The 12,104-nt window shown below is 43.8% G+C and overlaps 1 long non-coding RNA gene across 1 annotated transcript; it reads right to left on the reverse strand.

The window, feature by feature from the left end:
• Window positions 1-895: 895 nt before the first annotated feature.
• On the reverse strand, window positions 896-1,805 carry LOC110306446 (uncharacterized). Its single transcript, XR_002379272.3, has 3 exons — window positions 1,727-1,805; window positions 1,432-1,538; window positions 896-1,118 (listed from the first exon to the last, which is right to left on the reverse strand). It is a non-coding gene; the product is annotated as an uncharacterized LOC110306446 (long non-coding RNA).
• Window positions 1,806-12,104: the final 10,299 nt, after the last annotated feature.

A 12,104-nucleotide genomic window follows, 5' to 3' on the forward strand; every position in this document is an offset into this window, starting at 1 on the left:
AAGCCACAAGCTCGAGACAGGGAGGCGATCTGCTTAACACTCACAGCTTCTTCCCAACAGAAGAGCTCTCCTCTGTTTTCAGAGGCTAAAAGTGCTGCAGCCCCTTTCCCAACCTCCCTGTGGCTAGCTTGTGGGTGTTTGACCCAGCTGTGCCTGCTGAGGTCAGGCAAAGGCTCCTGAAAGCTTTTAAGAAGGTTTCACTTCTGGGTTAAAAGCTAAATAAACCCCAGAAACATTCTACATGTCCACCAAGAAACTAGCAGATTAAAAACAAACAAAAAACTGTGGTCAATGCACACAATAGCGTATTACTCGGCTCTGAAATAGAAGAGAGTCCTGTCATATGTCACAGCATGGAGAAAGCTTTAGGACACTTAAGGTCACCAAACGACAGTTAGGACATGATTTCACTCACTATGAGGTGCTTCCAGAGGCCACATTCATAGAGAGAGCTGGCTGGTGAAAAGGGGGGAGGAGCTGCTCAGGGGTAGTTTCAGTTTTGCAAGACGAAAGGTCTTAGAGATGGTTACACAACAGTGGGCCTGATAACCGCGGTGCAGCAGGCATGACCCGAGGTGATGCGACCAGAAGCACTGGGAACAGATGATGGGGATGGTTGCACAATGCTGGAATGACTGGATCACTCTCTTCATAAGAATTCACCACCCAAACAAACCTTTATGTAGGCTAATCTCAGCAATCTTCGATAAGGTCATATGTATATATGAATCCCAGGGCTTGGGCAGGCCTTTTGTAGCCATGAGAGGATGTGTCTAAAGTCCAAGATCAAGCAGATCTGCAGAAAACCCAGGTTTCTTCTAAACATCCCCGGGACTGCTTCCCTCAAGTTGGTTATGTGAGCTCAGACATTTTATTCATGAAAAAAACTACATTTTAATTTATTTTGTGTTCATGCGTGGGGGTCCCGCATGTAGAGGTCAGAGGACAACTTTCAGGAGTCAGTTCTCCCCCTCTACCATGTAGGTCTTGGGTTTGAACTCAGGCCCTCAAGCTTTGCTGCAATTGCTTTTACCCAGTGAGCCATCTTGTGGTCCCTTGTTTACTTCTTATTGGGGTAGTTTGCTGCTTGTACCAGAAGCACATGAGCCAGAGACTTTCTATGTATCAGAAATGGAGACAAAATGGGAGGAATACAGCTTTCAGGATGTGGTTTATCACTATTGAAAAGCATTTTCACATACCACATAAAACCATCCACTAGGCCACCCTAGATCTGAGGACATACGCATCCTACAGCCCAAGAAACTGTAAATTTATTGTCCCTGTCTGCAGATGGTCACAACACTAAGACATTAAATTGATACTAGTCCCAACCTCTCAAATCCCACTGAATTGAGTGCTTCAAGCCAGACGGGAGGCTCACCTCTCATTGTTCCCATTCCCACCTCAGGACCATCACTCCCTTCTTACCAATGACCCTTCTCCATGATGCTGGCACCAAGATATAGACCATGCATCCTGTGGCCTCCTGTCACACTGAGCTGAAATGGGGTACCCTATAAAGGCCACGGTGAATCCTGAATGGCAGAAAAAGGGAAATAAGCAGAGAAGCCAGGGATCAGGAGCATGGTGGCACTCCCCCAGTATCCCGAGTCCCTGGAGTGCATCTGCTGTTCTCCATCTTCTCCCTCACATCAATCACTAGTCAGATTGCTCAGCTCCTTCCTCCTGGCCTGCCTCCTCATGTGAGTGCACCACCACTTACCCTGGTACCTTGGGGCTGGTCTCCTTTCTTCCTGAACCTGGTTTCTGCCCATCTGGCTCCATCCATACCCTCCAGGACCTCACCTTCATGTCTCACCTTGCCCTCTGTATCCTGGCTTCTTTAGCAACCATGTTGCAAAAGTAGTCCTTTGGCCCTTAATGATCTCATTTCAGCATTTAGCAGGCTGGATCTTTGGCCCCATTTATAGCAGGCTGTGATTCCAGAGGCAGGTCAAGGACCCTGGCTGGGGACACTGCAGACCAGACCAGCCCGTGAAACACAGCTGACAGGATGGGAACAGAGGCACCAAACAGCTCTTCTGGAAACTGGCAGCCAGGCTCCTCCTCAGGAATTCAAAGGAAGATTCCTACAGCTCTGCCATCTGCCATCCACATACATTCCAGAACTTTGCTTGGCATGGACGGGATGTGTGACATAATGGGTATTCGTGTCCAGAGGACCTGCGTTTGGACTCAGGCCTCCTTCTCTCTTAGCTTCAGTGTCTTTAAATGTCACTCACTACAGAGGTCTCCCACAAGGAACTACAGGGATGTTGTATGAAAAGGCTTTGTTCCTATGCACCAGTGTCCAATTTGAGAATATATGCAAAAAGAAAAAAAGCCTCTTTCCAACACAGTTAAAACTCTCAAAATACTTAGAGCTAGTCTTTATTTTTTTTTAAAGGCCTTAAAAAAAGTCTGACACTAAGAAAATTATATAGAGTAAGCCCTCGATGGGAGACATAGCCGACCTTGAGGAACTGCAGTATGGTGCAGATGCTCACTGGGACATTACAGCACAGCAGGCACACTCACCGTGTCCCTGGGAGTCTTGATGACAATTAGCAAGCTGCTGATGAGTAGTCACACTAAGAGGGTAAGGAGAAGATCGTTTGAAGAGGAACCTCAACACTTCTCGAAAGGCAAACTGGGGCACGAAATACTGATTGGGGAATTGGGCAACTCAGAACCAGAGGTTCGGTAGCTCCTCCACCAGAGCAATGGAGACTCTCATGAGTGAGCGAGGAAGAAAAAACAAAGAATAGGGTTGACTCAATGGTTGCTTGGTTAGTCCTACTGGCAAGTCTCTGATGTGTGAGTTTCTCTTTTTCTTTAACATAGACATGAAGAAACAGCTTGTGCTAGTTTTCCTGTGTCTGCAATTCAAGAAAGATTGAGTTCATTATGGATCTAACTGGCTTTGTCTGCTCAGGCCTGGTCTCCATTTTAACTCAGTTTACTTGAGTAAAACGTACTACAGAGTTATAAAATTACCATCCAATATAGGAGAGGTATGGTGGTCTGTAATTATAATCCCAGGACTCAGTGGGCAGAGGTCATTTTGAGGCCAGCCTAGGCTATAGAGTAAGTTTGAGGCAGCCTGGGCTATGGAGTTAGACTGTCTCAACAAACAAACAAGACAAGAGGGAGGTAAGGGAAGAGAGAGTGAGTGAAGAGGTGAGAGGGAGAGAGGAGAGGGAGAGAGCAAACAGATGCAAACTTAGTGTATGGTGACTTTGGTGTTTCCAATAAGCGACTGTCATAACTGCAGAGCATGAGTTCAGGTTGGTTCTATCTCACACTCACCATGAACTCCAGACCACACACGTAACTAAATGCTTCTTTTATAGCTGCAAACAGATCAGAAGAAAATGCAGAAGAGCATTTTCATGGTTCTACGATACAGAAAAAACTTTCTGTATGAAACAGATAACATTTTACAAGGTGTAGAATAAGTATTCTAAAATGGTATGAAAATGTGAAAGAATAAGAACGGGTGGGTCATCTCTGAAAAGGTACATTTATGGCCACTGTCTTTTTGAGAGAGGGTCTTTTTACTGCATTTGTGTGTGTGTGTGTCTGTGTGTGTGTGTTTGCATGCACATTCATGGCACACATTGTGGAGGTCAGAGACAACTTGTGGGTCATGTCTCTCCTTTCAACATGTAGGTCTCAAGGATCAAACTCAGGTCCTTGGGCTTGGTGGCAGGTGCCTTTACCCACTGAGCCATCTTTCTAGAATCTTGGTAATTTTTGCAGACTGCTCTCAAACTCCTGAACTCAAGAGATCCTCCTACTTCAGCCTCCTAGTAGCTGGGATTATAAGTGCATGCTCATGTTTGACAATCAGTGATGATTAATCAATGCAATTGCAAGACAATCCATAACTATAATAGTGAGGTCTGTGAGTCACTGGAAGAGGGGTGGAAGCTTGCACCAATGGGACAGAATAAGAACTTAGAAACAGACCCATACACATATGTCCAAAATGAGACCAGTGGGAATTCATGGGGGAAGAAGGAGGAAGGGAGTGGGATTGGTGAAAGGAGAGAAAGAGACTCCTTGGATTGAGTTAATATTTTTTTAAACTTTATTTATTTTGTGTGCATGTGTGTGTATGTGGATGTCAGAGAACAGCTTGTAGGAATTACTTCTCCCCTTCCACCAGGAACTGAACTCAGGCCATCAGGCTTGGTGCTAAATGCCTTTACCTGATGAGCCATCTTGCCATCCCTGAGTTGAGTTAATTTCATTTTGTTTTGTTTGGAGAGAGTTTCACTATATAGCCTTGGTCAGCTTACAACTCACTATGTAGACAAGGCTGTCCTCTAACTCATAGAGATCTGCCTTCTTCTTCCTCCTGAGTGCTGGGATTAAAGGCAGGTGGCATCTCCTGAGTTAATATTTAAAGAAAAATCAAACACTAAAAGTTTTAGTTAGAAAAACAAAACAAAACCAAAACAAGAGAAAAATGTCTGTGACCTTGATCTGTCAGAAAGTTCTTAGCATTACTCTTTATACTGGAAGTGGCATCCAGAAGAGAAAACATTGGTAAATTGTCTTCATCTAATTTTAAAACTTTTTATTTGAGAAAGAGAGAGAAAAGATAAGCCACATAGAGGAAGAAGTGCCCAGTATCTTCAGTCATTAGGCTGACAGCAATTAAAATCCCACAAAGTTCAACCCTATACATCTATCAAGATAGCCTACAAACAAAAAACCCAGTGACAACACTAAACACCAGGCAGGAAGTAAAGCAACTGGGTCATTTATGCTTTCCAAGTGGCAACAGAGGAAGGTCTAGTCATTGTAGAACAGCCTGACAATTTTTTAAAGAGCTAAACAAGCCACCACCACAGGACCCAAAATTGTACTCCCAATGTTCACAGCAAATTTATTTGTGATACTGTCCCCAAGCTGGACACCAGCCAGACATTCTTCAATAGGTGAACAGATAAGCAAAGTCGGGTGCATCCACACCCTGGCAGCTGCAAGAAGCAAACCACGGACACAAAATCCAACTTGACCTTGGAGATCACAGAACATTCTTGAGATGACTAAATGACAAAAATGAAAGAGTCATGGCTGCTGGAGTTAGGGATCAGTGGTATCCTAATTTCATTGCTATTGCCTAATAAAACATCCCTATCCAAAGCAACGTAGTGGACGAAAGGGTTGATTTGGCTTACAAATCAGCAAGTCACAGTTGATCACTGAGGGGATGGATGTTCAGGCAAGAACTTGAAGCAACTGCTCACAGCACATGCACAGCCAAGAGCAAAGAGAGAAAATATATATCTTTGCTCAATGCCTGCTTGCTTTCATGTAACTTCTCCTGTCTTACATATTTCATTACCGCTGCCTAGGGAATTGTGCTGCCCACAGTGGGCTGGGTCTTCCTACTTCAATTAACAATCAAGACAATCCTCTCACTGCCTGCACACCTGCCCACATACCAACTGGATCTGGATAATTCCTCAACTGATGCTCTCTTCCTGGGTGACTGTAGTTTGTAGCAAGTCGTCATTTAAAATTAACTATCACATGAGACATTGAGATAGGAAGGAAAGGAAAGAAAGGTGGGTGGGTTTGAAAGGGGCAACGTGGAGCTTGTTTGTGGAAGTGAGCATTCCAAATTCAATGTCCTGGGTGTGCTGTTACATTTAAAACTTAAACTAAAAATTCCAAGGTATTAGAAGAAATACAGAATATTCTTTTTATAATTAGTAATTGGGAAATCATGAAATATGATACTTAATACCAAATCTGTTAGGGGGGATACAACAAACCCACTAAAAAGCACAATAGTGACCGCAGTGGTATAGGCAGAGGCAGGAATATTTGTACTTGAGGCTAGCCTGGGCTACATTGCAAGACACACTGTCTCAAAAAAAAAAAAAAGCCAAAACAAAACAAAAAAACAAAACCTAAACAATGTATAAGAAAATAGGACAAATAAATATTATTTAAAAATATAGTTAGACATCTAAGCACTCATAAAAGATATAATGCCCCCCCCCCCAAATTAAAAGGACCATGAATCAAAGCTATGAGAAACCATGCTGAATTCTATTAGGAATGCAAAATAGGAAGTTTGCCCCAAATCGTGGCTGCTGAAGATTCAGTCTGTACCCTCAGATTCTGTTGGGGAGTATGAATTGGTAAAGCCACTTTGAAGACACAAATAAAAACCACTCTTACCTTTGATCCAGCGAGCCTATTCCCCGGAGTGGTGTAATTCTTACTACCTCACTGTGGTAGGATCTTCATCACATTCAGAGACAAAGCAAAGCAAAATGAAACATACATACTCACACACATTCACTCACACATATACTCACACAACACACATACAACACATATACTCACACAACACACATACACACATTTACTCACTCACAAACACAACAGACCCAACATACACACAACACACACACACACTCACACGTGCACACTCACATGCTTACACACATTCACTCACACATATACTCACACAACACACACATACACACACATACACACAACACACACATTCACACATGCACACACACACTACACACACTCACACATGCACACACACACAAACACACAGTTTTTCTGGCTGTAATTTTCCTGTTAAGTTTATGACCACAAACCTCCAATGATCACATAACACAACCTGGTAATCCTAAATCCTCCCCGGTAAATTTACTTTTATTCTCAGGGATTATTTTATACAGCCCTCTACCCCCACGTCTCCCATGTTCCCCTAACCCATTTTAACCAACTCATAACCTTGTTAAGACTTAGACAAAACAAAACAAAACAACACAACATCCCTCACAGACAGCTGGGCTTCCCATTAAGAACTCTTCTATCCTCATGGCATCTGTGCCACCTTACTCTCTCTTCACTTTGCCTCCCTGGTCCTTACAAAGAGCAATCACTCCATCCCTGTCACCTTGCTGGGGACTACGACCCAATCCTGCAAGTACCTGTTCTCCCTTATTTGATATTTCCCTTCTCAATCATTTTCATTACTATACAAGCATACTGTTATTTTCCATATTGAGGTGTAAGCTTGTGTGCTATATTCCTTCCATGTCTGCTCACAATGGCAGACATAGAAGTGTCATTTAAAAACACCTTTGGCCCTCTTGCATTAGCCTAGTGCTCCTGCTGGTAGTGAATACAAATTCTGTAGGTTAAGGACCTTGACTATATTGTAGCCACTATGTCCCTCAAGACCGGGGACAGTACTGGCCCAACCTGTAATAGACCTTCACTATTTGATGAGTGTTTTACACATAGGTGTGAGGGAAGAGCAGTGTTAACACTTGGGCTGCTATAGCTCTGCCTCTTTAGAGCAGGTAGGGATTTGGCAATGGCACCTAAAGTTGAATTGAGCTTAACTACATTGCCTCAAAAACAAAAACAACAAAAAACCATGTTAAAAACAGAAACCTGGGCCTGGAGAGATAGCGCAATGGTTAAAAGCATTTGCTGCTCTTGCAGAGGGCCTGGGTTTGATTTCTGGCACCATGACTGCTTACAAGTGTCTGTGACCCCAGGTACAGGGGATCTGATGCCTCTTCTGGCCTCTGAGAGCAAAAAACATCTACACAGACCATGGAAATGGCAAAACACCCATACAGATAAATAAAAAGAAATCTTTGCAATACAAACAGAAGCAAAACAAAAGATCAGAAGCCTGTCTTTCACATGGGGCTTGAGAAATTAACCCCAAAGCAAACACTTATGTTCATAAGGTGGGGAGGCGTATACACAGGGCAGGGTGACAGAGTGAAAGGACACATCTAAGAGAGGCAGGATGACCCCCAAGGAGGAAGACAATGATTGCAAATCTCATGTGATAGGAATTAATACACGAAGTGCATATGGGTCTCATATCAACCAAACAAATACTTCCATTCAAAGTGGTCAAAGGCCTTGAATAGACATTTCTCCAAAGAAGATGCAGAGAAACCACAAGGGTGTGGAAGGATGCTCAACCTTAGAAGATATCTGAGGAGTCCAAGCCAGATGCAGAGCTGGATAAATAACACTTCACTTCACTGGGCTGCTTGCTGGGTTTGGTTTTTTTGTTATTATTTTTGTTTGTTTGTTTTATTTTTTAAAGGTTGGTGAGTTTGTGGCCAAACTGGAACCCTGGGAGTTGCTGATGGGAATGTCAAATGATACAGCTGTAGAAAAGAACTTGGCAGCTCCTCATAAAGCTACCCGTAGGCATGGCACATGGTCTGGAGAGATGACTCAGTGTTAAGAGCATTTGCTGCTTTTCCAGAAGGCTGGGGTTCCAGTCTCAGCATCCACAGAGTGGGTAACCACTGAAGTCCCAGGGTACCCAACATCTTCTGGCTTCTGCAGACACCTCTGCCTGCTGAGCACAGACATACATGCAGACAAAACACCCATGCATGTAAAATAAAATTTAGAAATCTTTTAAAAAGAGAAATGCCATTTGGCCCAGCGACTCTACTTGTAGGTATATACCCTCAAAAAACTGAAAGCAGCGATCCAAACATATCTTTGTATGTTGTGAATTGTAGCATTTTTTCATAACAGAAAAAGAGGAAACAATGCAAATGTCAATCATACCTGAGTAGGTACCGAAACACGGTGTCCATATCAAGGGAATAACTGGGACTGACGCTAGGTAGGCTCCATGCACACAAGGCAGCCATCCTGCTGCAGACACAGCCCCAGACCTATGTAAGTGAATACCATCTATCCAGCTGTGGGGAAGAAGGGAATGCTACAGCACAAACTCTCAAAGGTTCTACATGAAACAATCAGACATAAAAGGACAGCTGTTGTATGAGTTCACTTAACGTGAGCAGCCTGGAATAGCCAAAGCCACCAGCCAGAGAACAGACTAGAAGGGAGCTGGGGCAATCCTGCTTCATGTGCGTAGGTTTCCACTGGGATTGCTAAAAGTGTCCTGGGAATGAGCATAGATGCTATTTTTATAACCCGTGAATTTTTAATCCACAATTACCCTTAAAAAGAATTAAGGGCCGGGCAGTGGTGGAACATGCCTTTAATCCCAGCATTTGGGAGGCAGAGGCAGGTGGATTTCTGAGTTCGAGGCCAGCCTGGTCTACAAAGTGAGTTCCAGGACAGCCAGGGCTACACAGAGAAATCCTGTCTCGAAAAGCCAAAATAATAATAATAATAATAATAATAATAATAGTAATAATTAAGGTGGTAAATTTGGGGTTTTGTGTATCTTATTCCCTGCTATGGTCTGAAGAGCTTGTTCTCCCAGGGTTCACAGGTAGCTTATCACCCAGCATGGCAATTTTCAGAGGCAAGTGAAACTTCAAGAGAGGGCCCAGTGCAGGGTAATTAGGTTATGAGGGGTGGGGGTGGGGTCCTTAGAAGGGATTAGTGTAGTTGTGAGTTGGGGATGTGGCTCAGTTGACAGATTGCTTGGGTAGCAAGTAAAAAGCCTTGAGTTCAATCCCAAGATTGCATAAACTGTGTGTGGGGGTGGGGTGGGGTGGGGGAATTCACGCATACAGTTCCAACACTCATGAGGTGGAGACAGGAGGATGCGAAGTTAAAGGTCATTGAACTCATCTACTATATGGAAAGGCTACCTGGGATTATCTGAACCCTGTCTCCATAACAAAAACAACAATACACACAGATAGAAGAGAGAGGAAAGGAGGGAGGGTGGGAGGGAGGGAGAGGGAGAGGGAGAGGGAGAGGGAGAGGGAGAGGGAGAGGGAGAGGGAGAGGGAGAGGGAGAGGGAGAGGGAGAGGGAGAGGGAGAGGGAGAGGGAGAGGGAGAGGGAGAGGGAGAGAGAGAGAATTTAAAAACCAAACTGGTTCCTTCCCATTCTTTGTCTTCCTGTCTCATTATCTTTCCTTCATGTTCACAGCCCTCCATGATATCGTTTATAATGTGATGACCTAGACAAGATAGTTCCTCATTAGAAGCTGAATCAATAGAACTGTCCAACCAGGGACTTTCAGTCTTCACAATCAAAAGCCCAATACAATTGGTTTTTAACAAAGCTTCTAACATCAAGTGTTTTATTATAGTAACTAAACGCTGGCCAATACACTGCTCCACACAGAGAGAGGGATTGGTTTTTAGTCTTTCTCCCTGTTTTCAACATACCACACCCAGATTATAAAGGCAGATGTTAAGAATTCAACCTTCTTTTCAGATATTCTCTTTACCAGTTAGCACTAAAACAGGAAGGACAGTGCTGTTGGGACCTAAAAGATGACCACCAGGCCTTGCCTTCTGGATCCTGCCTGCTCTGTCCCATTTACAGAATGTGGGATTTGGAAGCCCAGGCAACTCCGGCCATCCCATGGCCATCGGCATGCCTATGATCAAGGCAGGCCCATTGGGTACAGATGGCAGAGCTTGCCAGCAAATAGGAAGTGACAGGGTGGTCTGTGGGGAATTCATTTGCCAATTAGTGACTTGTCTCAGCCCAGTCTCTGGTCTCCACATGTCCACGGCTTATATCTTACCCCGTGCAGCTGAGGTTCGCATGCAGATCTGCCAGGCAACCCTGGAAAAGCCAGCCATGAACACCAAATGAACCTCAGCCCCAGAAGTTTTCCATATCCCTCTAGACGTTCACAGACTAAGTCCTCTCCATATGCTTCAGGAAATGCACCAGGAAGAAATCAAATTAACTCCACCATTGTCCCCTCACTTAAGGGGGCATGTGTCTCCCATCTAAATGGCTACGAGGCAGTGAGCAGCCTTTCAAGTAAGCCTTATATCCTCATTGATTTTTAGTATAAAATTGGGATTTCTTTTTTTTGGAGGCCAAAAAGCCAAAACAAAACAACCCTGGCCATGTAAATACAGCTTTTAAACATCCTACTTGAGGTCTAGGAGACCTAAGCATATCATGTGTGGAAAATGTAAACACAGAAAAAAACTCAATAAGATATACATATTAATAACACAAGCCCATAAAACAGTGATTCTCAACTTGTGGATTATGACCCATTTAGGGGTTGAGTGGCTCTTTCACAGGGGTCACCTAAGACCATTGAAAAATACAGATTATGATTCATAACAATGGCAAAATCACAAAGTAGCAATGAAAATAATTGAATGGTTGAGGATCACCACAAAGTGAGGAACTATATTAAAGGGTCACAGCATTAGGAAGGTTGAGAACCACTGCTGATAGAGAAGACAAGTCATTGACTACTGTCTTCAAGTCAGTCTTGTACATGTGAGGACGGGGAGGCAGAGAGCCACAGCGCCAGGAAGCTGGTGTAACACCACTGCTCCTCTCTATGCTCACCCAGGCTGAGCCCCAGCAGTCCTGAAGCATCAGTCCTGTGGCCAGTGTGCTGCAAAACTGGAAGCTTGTCTCCAGACTGTGGGATTTTAGGCTCTGGGCCTTTAAGAGGTGGGTCTGGGGCCTCTAGCTATTTAAGTCTGTCAGTGTAGGTGAGGTGTCAGGGAACTGAATTAGTGCCCCAGAGAGTGAGCAGCTATGAATCAAGTTTGAGTGTCTCTTCAGGTTCTTGTACATGTGCCCTGACTACAGACCCCTACAGGCCCATACAAGGTTGCTGTCTGCTCTTTGCGGTGCTGCTGCGGTGCTGCACTTCGATAAGGGCAGGGACACCGGGTGCCTGTACTGTGATGTTGTGGACCTCCTGCCATCAGAACTGTCTGTCAGAGATAAAGTTGCCCACCCCAGGTATTTTGCTGTAACAACACAGAGCAGAGTAAGTTCCTTTAACCCTCCGCTGTTTTGAGAGCCTTTCTAATAAGCATTTTTTTTTTAATAATTTCGTTTTCAGTTCCTCTGAATACATTTCCATAAAAATAGCTCTCAGGTTTGAGCTCTGTTAAGACTTGACTTTTTCTGAGTTCCAGGACAGCCAGGGCTATACAGGGAAACCCTGTCTCGAAAAAAACAACAAAAAAGACTACTTTTTCATTCAACTCATTTTTCTTATGTCTTTAAAAAAGTTTGCTGCATATAATTGTATAAAATAATAGGTTTTACTATGATATTTTTATGTACTCAAAGTATATAACATACTTTGATCATACTGGCAGCCCATTCACTCCCTCTTGCTCTCTATCTCACCAATACTTT

The sequence above is a fragment of the Mus caroli genome, unplaced genomic scaffold (assembly GCF_978045245.1).
Source record: "Mus caroli unplaced genomic scaffold, Mus_caroli_1 scaffold_14, whole genome shotgun sequence".
Lineage (NCBI taxonomy): Eukaryota > Metazoa > Chordata > Mammalia > Rodentia > Muridae > Mus > Mus caroli.